Source organism: Suncus etruscus, chromosome 9 (genome assembly GCF_024139225.1).
Source record: "Suncus etruscus isolate mSunEtr1 chromosome 9, mSunEtr1.pri.cur, whole genome shotgun sequence".
NCBI lineage: Eukaryota > Metazoa > Chordata > Mammalia > Eulipotyphla > Soricidae > Suncus > Suncus etruscus.
In genome coordinates, this window is record NC_064856.1 from 101,929,295 (window position 1) to 101,949,623 (window position 20,329).

Consider the following 20,329-nt stretch of genomic DNA (forward strand, 5'->3'; position numbering starts at 1 on the left):
ATGAAATAGAAAAAAATGGGAACACCTTCAAATAGCTTTTATGAAGCTAACATCACCTTGATACCAAAACCAGACAGAGATGCTACAAAAAAAGAAAATTACAGGCCAGTATCGCTGATGAATGCAGATGCAAAAATCCTCAACAAAATCCTGGCAAATAGGATTCAATACCTCATTAAGAAGATCATCCAATACGATCAAGTAGGTTTCATCCCAGGAATGCAAGGATGGTTTAACATCCATAAATCTACCAACATAATACACAACATCAACAACAAGAAAAATAAAAACATATGATCATATCAATAGACACAGAGAGAACATTTGATAAGGTTCAACACCCATTCTTGATCAAAACTCTCAGCAAGATGTGAATGAAAGGAATCTTTCTCAATATAGTTAAGGCCATCTACCACAAGGCAGTGGCAAATAGTATCCTCAATGGAGAAAAACTAAAAGCCTTCCCTCTAAATTCTGGCACAAGACAAGGCTGTCCTCTCTCACCACTCCTATTCAACATAAAACTGGAAGTACTAACTATAGCGATTAGGCAAGAAGAAGATATCAAGGGAATCCAGATAGGAAGAAGTCAAGCTCTCGCTGTTTGCAGATAACATAATACTCTACTTAGAAAACCCCAAAGACTACCAAAAAGCTTCTAGAAACAATAGACTCATATAGCAAAGTGGCAGGCTACAAAATTAACACACAAAAAGCAATGGCCTTTCTATACACCAATAGTAATAAGGAAGAAATGGACATTAAGAAAACAACTCCATTCACAATAGTGCCACACAAACTCAAATATCTTGGAATCAACTTGACTAAAATGTGAAAGACCTATACAAAGAAAACTATAAAACTCTGCTCCAAGAAATAAGAGAGGACATGCGGAAATGGAAGCACATACCCTGCTCATGGATTGGCAGGATTAATATAAAAATGGCAATACTCCCTAAAGCATTGTACAGATTTAATGTGATCCCTATAAAGAAACCCGGGACATTCTTCAAAGAAGTGGATCAGGCACTTTTGAAATTCATTTGGAACAATAAACACCCTCGAATAGCTAAAGCAATCATTGGGAAAAAGAATATGGGAGGAATTACTTCCCCCAACTTTAAACTGTACTATAAAGCAATAGTTATTAAAACAGCATGGTATTGGAATAAAGACAGGCCCTCAGATCAATGGAATAGGCTTGAATACTCAGAGAATGTTCCCCAGACATACAATCATCTAATTTTTAATAAAGGAGCAAGAAATCCTAAATGGAGCAAAGAAAGCCTCTTCAACAAGTGGTGTTGGCTAGCCACTTGCAAAAAATTGAACTTAGACCCCCAGTTAGCATCATGTACAAAGGTAAAATCCAAATGGATTAAAGACCTCGATATCAGACCCGAAACATTAAGATATATAGAACAACACATAGGCAAAACACTCCAGGACATTGAGACTACTGGCATATTTAAGGAGGAAACTGCACTCTCCAAGCAAGTGAAAGCAGAGATTAACAGATGGGAATATATTAAGCTGAGAAGCTTCTACATCTCAAAGGAAATAGCGTCCAGGATACAGGAGCCACTCACTGAGTGGGAGAAACTATTCACCCAATACCCATTATATAAGGGCTAATATCCAAAATATACAAGACACTGACAAAACTTTACAAGAAAAAAACATCTAATCCCATCAAAAAATGGGGAGAAGAAATGGACAGACACTTTGACAAAGAAGAAATACAAATGGCTAAAAGACACATGAAAAAATGCTCCACATTGTAACTGCCTCTGCTCCTGCCCTTTACTGGGAGAGAATTCCGGCCAGCAGCTTTCTCTCAACCAGGACAGAAGGCAGAAAGCAGCTACAAATAATTCGCGAGTGTTAAGCTCTTTTGTGAACACCTAAAAAATTAAGCTGCAGAAGTTAGTAAATGCTCAAGGTGCGTTCCAGTCAAGAGGCTTTAATGAAGGCAAGCAGGGTTTTTATGCCCTGCTCCTGTGGGAGGGGTAGTAACATAGGATTGAAACATAGACCAATCAGATTTGTACAAGTACAACAATTTTAACCAATGGGAGCATAAACACATTTTGATGGCGGGAAGGATAAAGAGGAACCTGGCAGGATGGGGGGAGGGGAAGCAAATCCTTAAACAAATAGCTAATTGATATTTACGCAAATACAATTTTTGTTTAGCCTATTTTCCATCTAAATCTTTCTTTTGTGCAAGCAATAAGGATCATAATTTAAACTTTACAAAAACCTATCTATAATTACGTTTTTGAGAGCAGTTACAAAAACAGGTTCCATGGAAAGGTTAAGGAATCTGGTTAAGCCAGATTCTGTGTACTGGGCTAAATTTATTTGCAGAGTTTCCTTTTGGCTCGGGGCTAAGCAAACTTTATGGCTTGAATCAGGCGGTGGAAAATTCATACAGAGTTCCTTTGATATGTGGGATGCTCCGTCTCCCACACCACATCACTAATCATCAGGGAGATGTAAATCAAAACAATTATGAGGTATCACCTCACACCACAGAGATTGGCACACATCACAAAGAATGAGAACAAGCAGTGTTGGTGGGGATGTGGAGAGAAAGGAACTCTTATCCACTGCTGGTGGGAATGCCGTCTAGTTCAACCTTTATGGAAAGCGATATGGAGATTCCTCCAAAAACTGGAAATCGAGCTCCTATATGATCTAGCTATACCACTCCTAGGAATATACCCTAGGAACACAAATATACAATACAAAAATCCCTTCCCTACACCTATATTCATTGCTGCACTATTTACCATAGCAAAACTCTGGAAACAACCAAGATGCCCTTCAACAGACAAATGGCTAACGAAACTGTGGTACATATACACAATGGAATATTATGCAGCTGTCAGGAGAGATGAAGTCATGAAATTTTCCTATACATGGATGTACATGGAATCTATTATGCTGAGTGAAATAAGTCAGAGAGATAGAGAAAAATGCAGAATGGTCTCACTCATCTATGGGTTTTAAGAAAAATGAAAGACATTCTTGCAATAATAATTTTCAGACACAAAAGAGAGAAGGGCTGGAAGTTACAGCTCACCTCACGAAGCTCACCGCAAACAGGGATGAGTTTAGTTAGAGAAATAACTACATTTTGAACTATCCTAATAATGAGAATGTATGAGGGAAATAGAAAGCCTGTCTAGAGTACAGGTGGGGGTTGGGTGGGGAGGAGGGAGATTTGGAACATTGGTGATGGGAATGTTGCACTGGTGATGGGTGGTGTTCTTTACATGACTGAAACCCAAACACAATCATGTATGTAATCAAGGTGTTTAAATAAAATATATATTAATTTTTTTTCTTTTTTAAGATTGAATTATATTACATTGAATACAAATATATATGACATATATAGTACACCTTATTTATCAACTAGTCTGTTAATGGATATTTAAATTGTTTCCATAGTTTACTGATGGTGAATAATGCTGTTATGACTAATATAAATAATATTCATTGAGATCTCATTTACAGACATTTTGGGTACATACCAAAAAGTAAAATTGCTAAATTATGTGGAAAAGCTAATATTTTGAAGAAACACTATTTTGCATAATGATTGCATCATTTTGTGTCTTAGCATTGTATAAGGGTTCTAATTTTTCTTCATCCTTTCCAAACATATGTAAATTCCTGTGCTTTTAATAACCATTTTATTGATTTGTGTGGGCTTGTATATCACTGAAGTTTTATGACTACAGTGACTATATCCTTTGTTTACTAATTAAAAATTGTAATTTATTAGAGATGAAGCAATATTACAGTGGATAGAGTGCTTTCCTTGCATGCATATTACATGAGTTCCATCCCTGGCACCCCATATGGTCCTCCAAGCTTGCCAGAATTCCTGAGCACCACTGGGTGTGGCCTCCAAACAAAATAAACTGCATTATTGTTAAATTTTATGAGTTATTTATTTCAGAATATGAATCCTCCTTTTCTTTCCCTATCTTTCCCTCATCCTCTTTATTCTTCTCTTTCTCCCTTTCTTCTTTCTTCTCTTTCTTATTTATTATTCAACCCAAACAGCCAAGAGCATATGAGTGGATAAAGAAATTGTAATGTTGATACACAATGGGAAACTAGTCAACTGTGAGAAAAGATTAAATCTTGCTTGTAGCTTTCTGGAAGGAATGAAAATAAATTGTGTAAAGTAGTTGAGTGTGAAGAAGGTCAGATACTGAATTGTTTCTCACATAATCTTACTACAAAGAAACAAAGGGAATAGAAAATGATTAATGAAGACAAACCCTGAGAATCTGCAACTGAACCGAGACTGTCATGTAGAAGAGGGAGATAAGACGTACAATAGGGGAAGAGAAGGGACCTATGGGTGGAGCTGAAATGTATTTAGTATAATGACTTTAAGCCTAAAACTTTCACGTTGAAATCTTTCATAATGTAAATCATGATATCTCAGTTCAGAGAAAAATATGGACCTGATGAAATAAAAACATTCAAATTCATTTTTTTCTCAATAGTAGTTCATCTTTGGAAATAAAAGTAGTGGTGCTTTGGACTAACCATTCCATCCTGTCCCATCCCACCACTTCCCTGAGGAAAGGAGTTAAATTATTCTACTGACCATATGAGAGGAGAAGGATAAACAAAAGGGGAGAAACTACAACTTCTTCAAAAACTGCTTTCAGAGTTTAAAATGTTGTGGAACTTTATTACTTTGGTAATACTCATGTACAATAGGTCCTAATGTGAATCTAACTCTGAAGAATGAATCAGATACCAGTGGTGACACAGTCTACACTTAGTTTTTAAAGATGTTTAATCAATTTTTAAAATGTAGGCACCACAATTTACAATATTGTTAGGAATAGAGCTTCAGGCATAGAGTGTTGCAATTCCAAACTCACCACGTGTGTCAATATCTTTCCACCAACATTCCAAGGTTCCCTCCCATTCCATGTGGGGACCTGCCTGGGTTCTGAACAAGGAGGGACCCATTTTGTAAGGACCACATTGTGTAGGCCACAGGCTAGGTTTTCTTTTTTTTTTTCCTTTGGTTTTTGGGCCACACCCAGCTGTGCTCAGGGGTTATTCCTGGCTGTCTGCTCAGAAATAGCTCCTGGCAGGAACGGGGGACCATATGGGACACCGGGATTCGAACCAATCACCTTTGGTCCTGGATTGGCTGCTTGCAAGGCAAACACCGCTGTGCTATCTCTCCAGGCCCAGGCTAGGTTTTCTTAAGTCTATTTCCATTAACACCAACCCATACTATATGGCCATACCAGGGTAACCTATAGGGGAAGCACACAAGGGAACAGTAGGAAGATACCCATAGGCAATAGCCAATCATTTTAAAGATCATCAGAAAGCTAGGACCTTCCTTTATCCCTTCCCTATATAATTCTCTTCATGACTTTGAGCTGGGTTCATCTCCTTCTGGAGATGCCCTGGCCAGCTGGTATGGGGGCTATTGGTTGAAAGATTAAAGTATTCAGCTTTACTCAAGTTGGGTGGTCTTATCATTTGACTCTGGACTCTAACAGCCCACTACACCTTCTCATCAAACTCACTCCTTGATTTAATTGTTATAGTTTGGGACAGACAAATGTTTATAATAGTGTTGGTTCATATGGTTTTGGTTTACAGTTTCCTTACTTCTATGCTACCAAGTTATCCAAGAGTCCTGATCAGTGACTAAATTATACCTCTTTCTTGACATTTGTTTGTGCTATTTTCTTTTCTTTTTTTATATTACATCTTTATTTAAGCAGTATGATTACAAGCATGGTTGTAGTTGGGTTTCAGTCATAAACAGAACACCCTCTTAAACACGTCTGTGTTATTAATAAAAAGATCCAGGATTGCCAGAACAAAGACTGACATCTATCTGTCATATGTGCCAAAATGATGATCTTGAACTGAAAAAGATGCTAGAAAGAACATTATTGAATCAATTTTTGGAATTTGATTTGTTATTATATGTTAGCTAATGGTATTCTATTGATATTAATTTTTTTCAATTTGTTCATTGGAAAAAAAGCCAACAGCTGACTCCAATATAAAAACAAATAAAACAACCAAATGAGGGCCGGAGCAATAGCACAACAGTAAGGCGTTTGTTTGCCTTGCATGCGGCCAACACAGGATGGATCGTGGTTTGAATTCCAGCATCCCATATAGTCCCTTGAGCCTGTAAGGAATGACTTCTGAGTGCAGAGCCAGGAGTAACTCCTGAGCACCACCAGATGTGACCCAAAAACTAAAACAAAGACAACCAAATAAACAAACCCACCTGTGGACCCCCAAAAGAAAGTAAAGGACTAAACTAACTTCAGGTTCACCCTTTCTTTTTCATACACTGTAAGCTTTATTTGAGTCCTTTATTGGGCAAATTAAATTTGGAATGTTAAATAATCCCGGGTACTGTAGCTAAACTATTGTGTTTTCAAGTGGCTGTGGAAAAAGGAAGTGGTGTACTGTCCCATTTCATTGCTCAACTAAGGGATACAACACTCTTCAAAGAAAGCAAATCCAAACTTGCAGGAGAGGAAAAGAGGGGCTGAGAAGCTGTCTTCAACAAGAATATTGTTTTCATAATGCAGATGACATAAAATTAACTTCTGTGTATTTTATTTCATTTTTTCTTTTTTTGTCCCCCAATTCACAATACAGCTAGGCAAAGAGCCTGTGTTGAGCTGTATATGGGGTGCATTTACTGTACCTCCTCTTTCTATACAGTCAGTGTAAAGAACACAGCCTGTGGTAAGAATTGGGAGGCCTTATCTTTTCTTTTGTTTTCCTTTCTTTTTTTCAATCATTAGAATATAAATATTGGACAAAATGTGTGAGTTTTTAAAATTCACACACAAGGGAAAATACACTTGGTGCCTATTATTTCAATATAATCATGTAGCTACAACCTGTGTTTGTTGAAAAAGATCCTTCAAGATGATGTGGCTAGTGAATTAATCTCTAGTTTCCATATTTTTTTGACTTTGCAAGAAACTTTTCCCTCGGGGCTGGAGAGATAGCATGGAGGCAGGGCTTTTGCCTTGCATGCAAAAGGATGGTGGTTTGAATCCCAGACTCCCATATGGTCCCAGAGCATGCCAGGAGCGATTTCTGAGTGTAGAGCCAGAAGTAACTCTTGAGCACTGATGGGTGTGACCCCAAAAATAAAAACAAACAAAAAAAGAAACTTCCCCTGGGCAACACCCCAATTGTCTTTGTTCAGATGTTACTTAGTTTCACCAAGAATTCCAAACAATAGCTTATTTTCCAATTAGAACCATCTTCCATGAAGATAAAGGGAATTGGGATAGTTTGATACTTCCAGACAGCTCATCTTTCCCCATTATCAGAAGTCTTGGCTGTAGAGTATTTTGTTTTTATTTTATGTATTGTATTTATTTTGTATTTAGAAATTAAGGAGCTTGAAGGGGAGGCCAAAGGAGACAGTTGGTCAGAGGCAGTTGGACCGAGGCAGTTGGAGAGAGGCAGTTGGACAGAGAGGATATAAGGGGGAGAAGAGACATAGAGGGGGAGATAGAGAAAAGAGAGAAATGAGGAGGAGACACAGAAACAGAAGAGGGGACACGGGACACACAGAAACAAAGGAACAGAGAGAGAAGAGAAAGACAGAAAGAGACAGAGACATAGAGAAAGAAATAGAGAAAAAAAGAGAAACGAGGGGAGACACAGAAACAGAAAAGAGGGGGAGAGACAGAAACAGAAGAGAAGACAAACACAGAGAGACTGAGAGATACAAAGAAGAGAGAGACAGAGAGAAGAGAAGGACAGAGAAAGAAGACAGGAGAGACAGGAGGGAAAGACAGAGATACAGAGAGAGACAGGGAAACACAGAGAAAGAGACAGAGAAACACAGAGAGGGACAGAGAGACTCAGAGAGAGGGACAGAGACAGAGAGAAAGACAGAGAGGAGAGACAGGAAAGGAGAGAGATGGAACCAGGGAGGATTAGGCTTTTTTGGCCAAACCTTTTGTCCCCCAAAACCTCTTTGTTTGGATCATTTATTGCGGACGATAATTGCCAAGGTCTCCCTGAAAAGGGGAGTTAGTCTCTCAATTTGGGAGATATTTGGGGACCCTGGATATATTAGCAGTGGACTCAACTTCATGCAACACTTGTCAAGGATACAGTGGAATTAACCAAACTTGGGTTGCCTGTTTTGGGGGATTAAAGCAAAATGAGAAGAGCTGTGTGGAAATCTATGCCAGGAAAATAACATTCCAGAGTTCCCAAAGTAGTAGATTGAGTAGCAGCTGTTAGTAGACTAACAGCAAGCCTGTTAGTCTGTGCATCAGGAAGGTGCAGGTGTGAGCTAGTTCTGTAAACCCTGGAGGGATGGGATAGGTGGGATGAAGGAACAAAAGAGGAAAATAATAAAAATGGCATCATCAAAAAAATGTACAATGAGTTAATTACTAATCCCTCCAGAGACTTGTTTCAAGCATGAACATCAGCTCCCTTCTACATTGATGGCAGCAAGGGGGCATATCCATTTTCTAACATCATGGCCAGTATTTACTTGGAAAATAGCACATTATTTTAATTTGTGTTTTGTTCATTATTAATGAGGCTCCGAATGATCTCATTTGTTTGCCACATTCATATTTATTTTGTAAATTTTTTATGTCCTTTGTTGACTGATTTGGAAGAGTAATTAGTATATTAGAAAAATCAGTCCTTTTGTCGTCCGTGTTTGCCTTTTGAGGTTGTTTATGGCATCCCCAAACTGTAAATTTTAACATAGATTTTTCTATTTTTTTTTCCTTTGTAGCTTCAAGGTTTCCTGTTGTGATTAGATAGGATTCTTTAAGTAAATATAATGAGCTGCCCATGTTTTCCTTTACATGTATTACAACTTCATTTTTCTTTTCATGTCTGAATTCTTGAATTCATCTGGAATTGATTTTGCACGGATCGCAGTGGAACTTTGCATTGCTCTGGGAGGCTGCTGAGTAACAGTATCTCCCCACTGGAACAGGAGTCCTCAGGAAGGCAGGCACTGAATGTTTGCCCCTTGCCAAAGTCATGTTAGGGACTGGAACAGTGCCTGGAAACTACTAAGTGTTTAGCAAACATTCCTTTAATTAGTACTTGAGTGAAGTTCTAGATGACCAAGCATTGAGATGAATCTCTCAGGGGAACATTTTTTTTCTTGATTTTATATATTAACTGCAGGATGAACCAGGTACTGAAAATGAAAAATGGTAAAGGAACCATTTAGTAAATGAGTGTAAAACTGGGGATGTTTTTCTGAGGATAATATAGCAGGAACTCTCTTATTTTGTCTAGGATTAGATGGACAAAGGCAATGGAAGATGTTTTATCCCTCAGAGTTTATGAAAGAGTTCTTTGGGATGAGTTGCTCAACCAGGACTGGATTGTGCTTGAAGATGAGGGTTTTTATTTCCTAGGATTGCTCAAGTGTAACCTTTGGGATTCTGTACATTTTCCAATGGAATGTTAAAGAACATGCAACCATCAAGGGCTACTGAGCTATATGAACTAAAGATGACTCAATGGGAAAGGGTGAGGAATAATGAATATATAGATTCTGGTCAGTGTCAAGGAGAAATTGTCTCTCAGATCCAGCCAAGTGTTACCATATATGCTGCAATAAAACTGACATTTTTAAAGAGAAACTAGAAATTTAAAATTTTGAATGTAAAGTTTCTTGGTTTTTCATGTTTCAGACTAAACAGATATACCTAGTGGGTTTCTCTGTGGTCTACCAATCCCTGTCTCAGAAAAATGAGGGACTTTGTAACCCAGTTTATAGACAAGATGACCTTTAAAAACTTTGTTCCCCTTGATTCTAATTTCCTGAGCTATATAAATGTGAAGGGTTATTAATTGTGTCACTATATCATTATAATATGATTCAGCATATGAAAAGAGCAAATATGATTGAGAAAGAATTAGGATTTGATGGAAAGAAGAAGGTCTGTGGAATTAGTCTGCTATATACAATCTACCATCATTTTATGGCAATAAATATTAATAGCTGGCAATAAGAATTTGAACCAGTTATATAAGTAATTCTAAGAGGAAAGAAAGAGTAAATTTAAAGTGACAATGAAGAGGAGAAGAATGAAGGGGAGAGAGAAAATAAGTTTTTAGACTGAACCTTCTATGTTCAAAAATGGAAAGTAAAGAGTAAGAAGTTCCTACTATGAGTCCATTGTCTGGAGATATGGGGACTTTTGTTACTGGTTCTTTCATTTACTAATAAAGTCCAAAGTTGATTTAACAAGAAAGATCATGATAGTATAGAGGGGGTAAGGTGCTTGCCTTGAATAGGTCAACCATGGTTCAATCCTCACACTATATAGCGTCCCCCAAGCACAGCCAGGGGTGATCTCAGAGAACAGAATCATAACTAAGCCTTATAGTACAAAAACCAAAACCAAACCAACCAAGCAAACAAAAACCTCCAAACCAAAAGAATATTTAAAAAAATCAACATGATGAATTGTTGTTTGGTGAGTGTCAAAAAGAAAAGACAATCATTACTGTTCTCAACCTAACCAACCTTGGCTGCAAATTTCTATGCATTATTGGCTGAATACACTGGTAAGGAAAGATGGATTTTTACTTGTAGCCCCCCATCTCCCAAAGGATTTCTTCACTGGAACTTCTCACCCTACTTTTTGAGAATGTTAAAAAGGAACTCTTTGTAGGAAAGCCAGACCTTACACTTGGCCCCTTCCCTGTCTGAGGCCTTGGATTTTGTCTTGGTGTGACCTCCACCAACATGGTAGGTAGGTACTGTGAGAATCATTCTCAGCACAGACATTTTCACCTTTCATTAATATAAATACCAGTCAATCTCTTCCTGAGAATTTGTTCTTTAGTTTGGTAAATGAGATGATTAAAATTCTAGGAGTATTCTCAAGGAATATAGGACTTGGAAAGACGTTTCTAGATTCTTCCTTTTTAGGATAGGTCAACCTGAGGGGTGTTCTATATACTTTTTCTGGATATCTCTGTGATTCTGTGTCTCATTAATATTATCAGGAAGTTGCTCATTAAAGCCCTGTGTTCTTTGTGTTGGTGTCCTTCCCTTTCCTAGTTCTCATTCCTGCTTGAACTTTTTGAAATCACCTCCCAAATAAACCACATGCTATTAAACACCCATCTTAAGGCTGAATTCTAGAGAAGCCCTTTCTACCATAGACAATAAGGAACTTGCAGTCTAGTTGGAACCAAGGACATTCTAATACCTATTTTTATTGGCGGAGTTGATTTGTTATAAAGAGAAATGTATAAGGGAAGATGATTTTTGTTTGTTTTTGATTTTTTTTTTGTGGTTTTTGGGTCACACCCGGCAGTGCTCAGGGGTTATTCCTGGCTTCACGCTCAGAAATTGCTCCTGGCAGGTACGGGGGACCATATGGGACGCCGGGATTCGAACTGATGACCTCCTGCATGAAAGGCAAACACCTTACCTCCATGCTATCTTTCCGGCCCTGTTTGTTTTTGATTTTGGGTCACATTCAGCAGTACTCAGACCTTACTCCTGGCTCTGCACTCAAATATCACTCCTGACAGACTTGGGGAGCCATCTGGAATGTAGGAAATTAAAACCTGGTCAACTGCATGAAAGGCAAACACCCTACCTGTTGTGCTATTGCTCCAGCCCAATATAAAGGAAGTCTATTTTAGTCTCAAAGAAAATCCATCTACAATCTAAGGCGAGAGACCCGGAAACAGATCATTCCTCACAGAAATCACCAACTCAGCTGATTCTTGGAGTTTTAACTTCAGACAGTTCAGAACTGCCCAGAACTGTGGGAAGATAAACTTGGACTATCTTAGCAAATTAACTCACCGTATCAACCATAGAGACAATTGCCATAGGTATTTTCTAAGCATTTTATATGGATTCTACTGTGTAAGTTTCACAGCTGCCTTCAGAAATAAATACTTAGAGGAGGATCTCCATTGATTGAACAGAAAGTACATGAATGGTAAGAGAGTTGCTCATTTGGATAACCACTAGCAGAGCTAAATGTTGATAGTCTGACCTCCCAGCCTGAAATTGAATTATTTTTCATCATAATTGTTGTGGGACTCAAGCAGTGCTTCCGGCTACCAGACCTTAAACTACCAGGGTCACAGCTGGTGGTATAATGGGTCAGGGGAGGACATGTACTACTGGTGGGTGGGTCAAACCATGAGCCTTATACATGCAAGGCATGTGATCTACTGCTTAAACCTATACTCTAGTCTGAGCCTGACTTTTATGTAAAACAAGGTAATTTTCCTACTGTGATGTTCTTTTTGCTAGTTGAGCTGTTAGATTCCTATAATTAACAGCTTAGTCAATGTTTTCCAAAGTGAGTGATACTACCCCCATGCCTGGGGTGGGTGTTGGAATGATCCAACAGGACTGATGGGGTAGGGAGACTTTCTGTTTACTTACAGAAAATAGATTGAGTGATGATGATGTGGCAGAGGGAAGGATGCTGAGTGATTTCTTCTAAGAAAAAGGAGTAGCAGGTCAAATTAAGTTGGGAATCTTTGGCTTAGATGATAGGGATGCCAAGATCTTTATTAAGATTCTTCAAAGGAAACCAGTAGAGCATTTCTCTTCCCTGTATCTTACCTGATATTTATCTTCATCATCAAGTCAATTAAAAATTATACTTAAGATAACATGGATATGGTAGTGTTATCTTTTGAGTTTTGATGTGATTTTTGTTTTAGTTTTTTTATTTAATGTTTAATTTTCAAGAATTGAAGTTACATTGACCTACATTATTTTATGGTTCAGGAGTACTTTTTCACACCTGTACAAAAATGAGTTGTCACATTATAGGACCCAAACAGTATTTAACTCCCATTCCACTGTCTGGTGGGCTCTCTCTACTCTTTGTTCTCCATACAACGTCCCTGTCTAGCAATCTCAGTTTTAGTTGAAACCAAGGCTAAATTTTAGATTAAAAAATTTATTATTAGGCCCAGAGAGATAGCACAGCGGCATTTGCCTTGCAAGCAGCCGATCCAGGACCTAAGGTGGTTGGTTCGAATCCTGGTGTCCCAGATGGTCTCCCGTGCCTGCCAGGAGCTATTTCTGAGCAGACAGCCAGGAGTAACCCCTGAGCACCGATGGGTGTGGCCCAAAAACCAAAAAAAAAAAAAAATCATTATTATTACCATTTTATGGAGGTATTGTGATTTACAATACTACATTTATACATTTCATTATTCCAACACTGTACCCATCGTCAGAGTGCCCACTTTCCTTCACTCTGGATAGTTATATTGAGATCCCTAACTCCCCTCCCAAGTAAGCTCAATTTTGTAGACTAAATTTCAAGTTCTGATACCTTTGTTGTTTCCTTACTATGCTTTTTTTTAAATCCTACATATGAAGGAGGATTGTTTTGCCCCTTGCTTTGTTTATATTACCCATGGGCGAGATTATTCCATATTTATCTTTCTCTTTCTGATTTATCTCACTTAGTTTTAGCCTCCTTTAACTCCATCTATATTGTTGCAAATGACAATTCATCTTTATTGACACCTGGATAGTATTTATGTATGTATAGCACATTTTTATTTTTATTTGGGGGGAAATACTCAGAGGTGATCAGAAGCATTCCTGAAGTTGGGACTTTGGGGTTACCCTTACAAGTGCTCAGGGGATGATGTGCTGGGGATTGAGCCTGGCCCTTCCACATGATAAACATGTTCCCAGATCTCAGGATTTCTTTTCAGGTCTCAACTAAATCTTGTCTACTCATCTGTTGGTGAAAATTTGGATATTTTTTCTCCAGTCTGATTATTATAAGTAAGCTGCCACAAACAGGGATGCTTTGGAATTAGTGTTTTTGTTTCCTTTGAATGAAGTGAACTTTCTGAATCCTATGGTAAATCTTATTGTTTGGGCAACTGTTATATTGCATTCCAAAGAAATTGTGCCCCTTGATACTCCCTAAAATCTATCAATCACATTAAAAAGGAATCATTTCATTTCACTGTAGAAGCTGTGTCTAAAATCTGCAAAACAGGCAGGGCCATAAAAAAACTGATGCTGTAGTTTCAGTCTGAAGGCAGAATTCCTTCTCTGGGAAATCTTAGTTTTTTTTCTCTTATATCTTTCAACATTAGGATGTAAACCTCCTGTTTTCTGGAGTATAATCTGCTTTATTTAAAGTCAGCGGATTTAAATAAGCATTTAAATCACTTCTAAAAAATACACCCACAGCAGTATTTAGATAGACGTTTAATTAAACAACTGGGTGCTATAATTTAGTTAGTTGACACTTAAAATTGACCATTAACGGTCTGTAAGATTGAGGAGTGGACACGCAACAGCAGAGTCAGTGCCTTCTCATTCACCTCTCCCTACCTAGTCTTAAGTCCCTCTGTTCCTGCAACAGCCAAGCCTGGGTAGTTAGTCTGGGTCTTTACATAATAGCATAGTCAAGATGTCAAACAGACTGAGGTTTTATCCTACCTCCATCAGTCCCATGAGGGATCAAACAGGTGGAACAAACTTTGTGTCTCAGTTTCTTCAACTGCGGTTTGGGGATAATAATCTCTGTATTTTCCAAAGATGTAGTGAAGTGACTACCAATTTAGACACACAAGGAGTGAGTTATAGGGGCTGGAGTGATAGCACAGTGGGTAGGACATTTTCTTTGCATACAGCCAATCTGAGTTCAATCTATGACATCCCATATGGTGCCTTCTCTAAGCCTGCCAGGAGTAATTTCTGATCACAGAGCCAGGAATAATCCCTGAGCATCACCGGATGTAGCCTCCAAACAAAAGAAAACAAAAACAAAAGGAGTGAGTTATAGAAAATTAGTTTCCTTTAGTAGAATAGTTTTTATCAAAACAAATAGAACTATTATTATTATTTCACTTTTGTTATAGTTTGAGGATATTAAGTAGTTTGGTTTCTCTTATGGTGAAGACCAAATTAGGGTATATAAGACTGTAATTAATTCTTCCCAGTCAACTAATTCATTCTCATTTTAAGCCATATTCTTTATTGTCCAGTTATGGTTAATCTGGCTCCATCCCATCTCCCAAATACTTGATCTGACTAATTCTAGTTTCAAGTCTTCCCAGGCTATCTATATATACAGTCTATATATAGTCTCTATAAATAGTCTCTATACAGTCTCTGTACATTCTATATACAGTCTATATATAGACTGTCTCTATATATAGACTTACCAGGACTTCTCTTTCTGACACTTATATCTCAGCTCACTTCTTCACGTAGTGTCTCGGAATGGTCTCCTAACCATTCTATCTCTCATTTGCAATACTTGACCCAAATATATTTACAAATATTTTATAATAAAAATTTTTTTTTTTTTTTTTTTTTTTTTGGTTTTTGGGCCACACCCGTTTGATGCTCAGGGGTTACTCCTGGCTAAGCGCTCAGAAATTGCCCCTGGCTTGGGGGGACCATATGGGACGCCGGGGGATCGAACCGAGGTCCGTTCGCTTACAAGGCAGACACCTTATCTCTAGCGCCACCTTCCCGGCCCATAATAAAAATTTTAACTTAAAACATTTTGTCTTGTTTTTGGGCCATATCCAGTGATGCTCAGTGGTAATTCCTAGCTCTGTACTCAGGAATCATTCCTTGCAGACCTCTGGGCACCATTTGGGAAACTGAGGATCAAACCTGGGTCAACTGTGTGCAAGGAAAGTTCAACCAAAACAGCAAGTGTACTCAGAAAGTGTAACAGAAAGTGTACTCACTGTTCAAGTATATGGCTAGCCTTAAGACAAGTGTACTTTTGCATTTTGGAGAAATTATTTATGATTTAATCCAAGATAACTTTCCTAACTGATTGATGATTACTACCAGGGAAGGGACAAGGCCTCTTTATTCCATAGAGTTATTGTTGTTGTTTGTTGCTGTTTTTTTTTCTTTTGTGCTTTGTTTTATCTTTATTTCAGGACTGTGGTTATTGTATGGTTACTGTATATATTGCTTGGTGCTTTTGGAGGTTTTTGTTTGATTTTTTTAATCTTTTATTTTATTTATATATTTATTTTTTGTATTGTTGTTATATCTTTCTTCCTTCTCCCTCCCTGCTCTTAAAATGATAAATATAGCCCCTAAAAGGACTCCTCTCATTTTATTTTCACCCCATTTTATTTTATTATTTTTATTATTTATTTTCTCTTTCCTTCAAACAGAACCACACAACTTGAACCAGCTTGTTTCACCTCACTAATGGAGGGAGAAATAATAGAGGGTAACAAGACCAAACAGTCATATGAACATTAAGTAGAAATAAAAAAAAAGGATCAAACTTAAGCACCAAATTCAAAGCCAACCACAACAGAATAGATACTCAATTTACAACATACTCGACACAGAGCAGACTGGGGGATAAATTAGGGGGATATGGAATGTATACTAGGAATAGGGGTGGAGGGAGGACAATATTGGTAGTGGGAATGCCCCTGATTCATTATTATTATGTACCTAAAATATTACTGTGAAAGATTTGTGATCCATTTTGATCAAAACAAAAAAAATCTAATTAAAAAACAAAAAGAAGTGGGAATGTCTGGGGGCTAGAGAGAAAGTACAATGAGCAGGACACTTGGGTTTTATCCCCAGCACTGCAAATGGTCTCCTGTCCACTACCCTTGAGTACCACCAAGTGTGACCCCCAAGCAAACAAAAATTCTTCCATGTCTCACTGGTATATCAGGATGAGGCTCTGAGAACAGATTGGAGATCTCTGAAGGACTCTGAAAACTTCATTACTGAAAGCAAATTCAACTAGGGAGAAGATAGAGCTGATATTCTTCTAAATACTTCACCCAAATGGTGAATGAGATATTCTTCCTCCTCTGCAGACTTTACTTTCTGTCTGATACCCACCCTAGCATCCTCTCTTAGTCAGGGATTGTTAATTGTGGAGCATGGCAATCTACTTAAACTAGCTAGTAGAAATGGGAAAGTAGATTGTAAAGATAAAATAAGCAATTTTGTGGTCACAATAGTGAAGTCGCATCTAAGCCTCATGGGGACCAGGCTCTAGAAACTACAGGGAGCCAGATTTTCATTCTCATGTCTCAGGGGTGCCAACAGTGATTCATTTCAGCTTCAGATTCTTTCACTTTCTTTCAACAAACAACCTGACTTAGAACTCAATGTGGCTGCAAACTCTTATAATAAACCATTTCAAATTGTTATATTTTTATTTGTGTTTAGTGGCAAAGACAGGTTATTACCTATGTGTAGAAATTAGAGTTTACATGTTTTACCTTAAGCTTCCTCCAATCTCTTCCAATATTTTTATTTTGTTTTATTTTGGGGGGGGTCACACCTGGTGGTGCTAAGAGCCAAGCCAGGTTCTCACCTTGCATGCTGTGGACCCAAGTTTGATCCTAACAGAGGCCCTGAGCCAAGAGTGATTCTGAGCACAGAGTTCAGAATCAGTCTTGGATATATCTGGGTGTTTAAGTAACATAGTAGTATTGACCTGTATGTATTTTTTGACCTTTTGTATTGATGTACAAAGATGTTGCATTCCACCATCACCGAAGTGCCCAGACTCTCCACTATTGTCTCTATGTCACCTTAGTCTAATTCTTCATTACTCCATCCCACCAACCTTGAATGTCTTTACCCAGATGTATTAACTAGCATAAAATCAGTGATAATAGGAATAATGTGTAAAAACATACTTCAGAAGACAGAAAAACATTGTACCATTTGTGAAAATGAGGTGGCAGAGCTCTTCTGTGACCTAGGAGGAGAAACTGGCATCCTTTAGTATATGTTGGCAAAGGAACCTCTGAACTATCATGTTATCACCTGGACTCAGATCAGGTACCCCGAGGAATGAAGAAATTAGAGTTCTTATTGGCTAAATACCAGGTTATTTAAATATAGGTTGCTCTTTGTGTTTTGTTTGGTTTTAGTTTTGGGACTACATTTGGCTGTGCTCAGGACTTAACTCCTGACTCTGAGCTCAGGGATCTCTCCTGGTGGGCTTTGGAGGGGTCATAAGGTATGCCAGAGATTTAACTTGGGGTATATAAGGGAAATATCCTACTTGTTGTACTATTGTTTTATCTTCTTGATCTTTTCAATTGAGGTTTTTAATTGAGGGCAAGACAAAGGAAACTATTTGGTCTCGATTAAAAAAGTTATTTGGTTATAGGCTAATAGGTTGTTGTGAGGATAGGTTGGAAGAACTGAGAAATCTAATAATTTCTATTTGTTTCACCTAAATTTCACAGTTTTGGTAGGCAGCAGGAATCTATTCATGAACATTTCTATTTTAATAGTGGGTTGTAAGGATAATAAAATCCAAGTATTCTAGGCTTTTAACTCTATAAAGAATATCATTAGTTAATACATACTATTGCAATTGTTTTAGGAGCAGGCAATAGGTGGGAATCTTGCATTATGAAGTATCTCTGCTGCTCAATGATAGTTAGAAAAGGATCTTCCCATGTCTTTGTAAAAGCTAGGGCACTAATAAGAGGAGTGATTTTATTTTCTGGCAGTACAAGGAAGCAGGAAAGGCAAAGGAGTCATAAAAATATTTACAGTGCCAGCTGGTAATACCAAGAAGGTAATTTAATACATTTTCCACAGGAAAAAAACATGATAGAAGAAAAACAAAATAATAATTTCTGTAGTTTGAGTGCTTCACATATGCTTTGAAAGATTCTAATGACATCTCTGTAAAGCTATAAAGGTATTAGATGAATGACCTTGGGTTACTTATGTCCTGTTCTCCTTAACTCTGCTTATGCCACTCCTTCTGAAGAAGAGGAAAGTCACATAATCTCTGTTCTTCATGGAGTCCTGAGGACAAAATGAATAAAACAAATGGAATATTGCCCCCAAAAGTCAAAGGTATTTCAAAATATGAGCCTATGAAAATTTCATTCTTTGTATATTTTTTAGAGGAGGGCTGGGGGTAGAAAGAATCATTGGAAGCAGCTCTGATCAGAGTTGGCCTAGGAATAATGACTCAATAGCTAAAACACAAATGACATACTATTTTTGAAGGTAGTAATTACTTTGAAGAAAAATACGGAAAATCAAGGAGAATCAGAAATTCTAATATAAAAAATGCAAACACCAATGTTTTGAAAATAAACTTCCTGGAATTTCTATTCTGGTATAAAAATGTCTACCTATTTCTCCTTTCATTGTAATCAACAATATTCTTGAAGATAGCAAATGTGTGTATGAATATGTGGGTTTTCACTAGTTTTCTTCTGTGTCCTCCATACATGTCAACATGTATAGATGCATGTCTTTGTGTGTGCATTGAGGGAAATTTGCACAATATGTACACATGTAAGTTTCAGCCTTGGTCTCAAGAGTGTCTTTATCTTATTATAGTTCTTGTCCTTCTGACCTGTTCTTACGTGGATATTTTGAGACTTATAAAAAATGTTTGTGCATCAAGTGTTAAGAATAATTGTCACAATTGCTCAGTCTTAGAGACTGGCAAGGGTCATGCCAATTGCAGATGGTGCCATTTATTTCTCTAGGCAATTCACTTGTCCTACTTTTTTTTTTCTAAAGTTATTCTGTGTTAAAGATAAAAGAAATTTGATCAAGCACCTGACCCCAGGAGAGCAAGCTGGTAGCTACATAGGCCTCATCTTTCTCGAGGTGAATCAGTTCCTATTATTTCATCTCCAGGTGATAAGGCATAGAAAAATTCCTTTAATTAAAATATATTTTTCCCTAGGGAGGTTTGAAATGGAGGATTTATGAAATTATTTTGACGAAGGAAGAGCAGTGACTGCTCATGGGACAAGTCAAAAGTAGACTTCAAATTCAATTCATTGTTAATGAAGGCTCAACATGCTTTTAGAAAAGGGGTTAGAAGAGAAACTTTCTCAATTCTCATATTAAAGGTGCCACTTATTTATTTATTTATTGGTTTTTGGGCCACACCCGGTGATGCTCAGTGGTTATTTCTGGCCATGGACTCAGAAATCTCACTCCTGGCTTGGGGGAACTTAAGGGACACCGGAAGATCGAACCTCGGTCCATCCTAGGTCAGCGCTTGCAAGGCAAATGCCCTACTGCTGCACCATCGCTCCGGTTCCTAAAGGTGCCATTGTATATAACACCTCACAATATAAGCATTATTCTCTCTTGGAGATCCAGGTCAACCATTAATTGGATGCATCAATGTTGGGGTTAGGTAGAGCCTTGTGCTAGTCCCAGAAGTCAATAGACAAAGGATAGTCCCCAACCCTCCCTGGGTTTTAGTAACCACATATAGGAACTTTTAAAAAGGCAAATAAGTTAGAAATA

At 37.8% G+C, this 20,329-nt stretch overlaps 1 protein-coding gene and 1 non-coding gene across 2 annotated transcripts in view; both read right to left on the minus strand.

The window, feature by feature from the left end:
• Positions 1-20,329, minus strand: part of SSRP1 (structure specific recognition protein 1) — a 1,220,984-nt gene that overhangs the window by 887,721 nt on the left and 312,934 nt on the right. The window lies entirely within an intron of this gene.
• Positions 6,663-6,794, minus strand: LOC126019383 (small nucleolar RNA SNORA51). Its single transcript, XR_007499106.1, has one exon. It is a non-coding gene; the product is annotated as a small nucleolar RNA SNORA51 (small nucleolar RNA).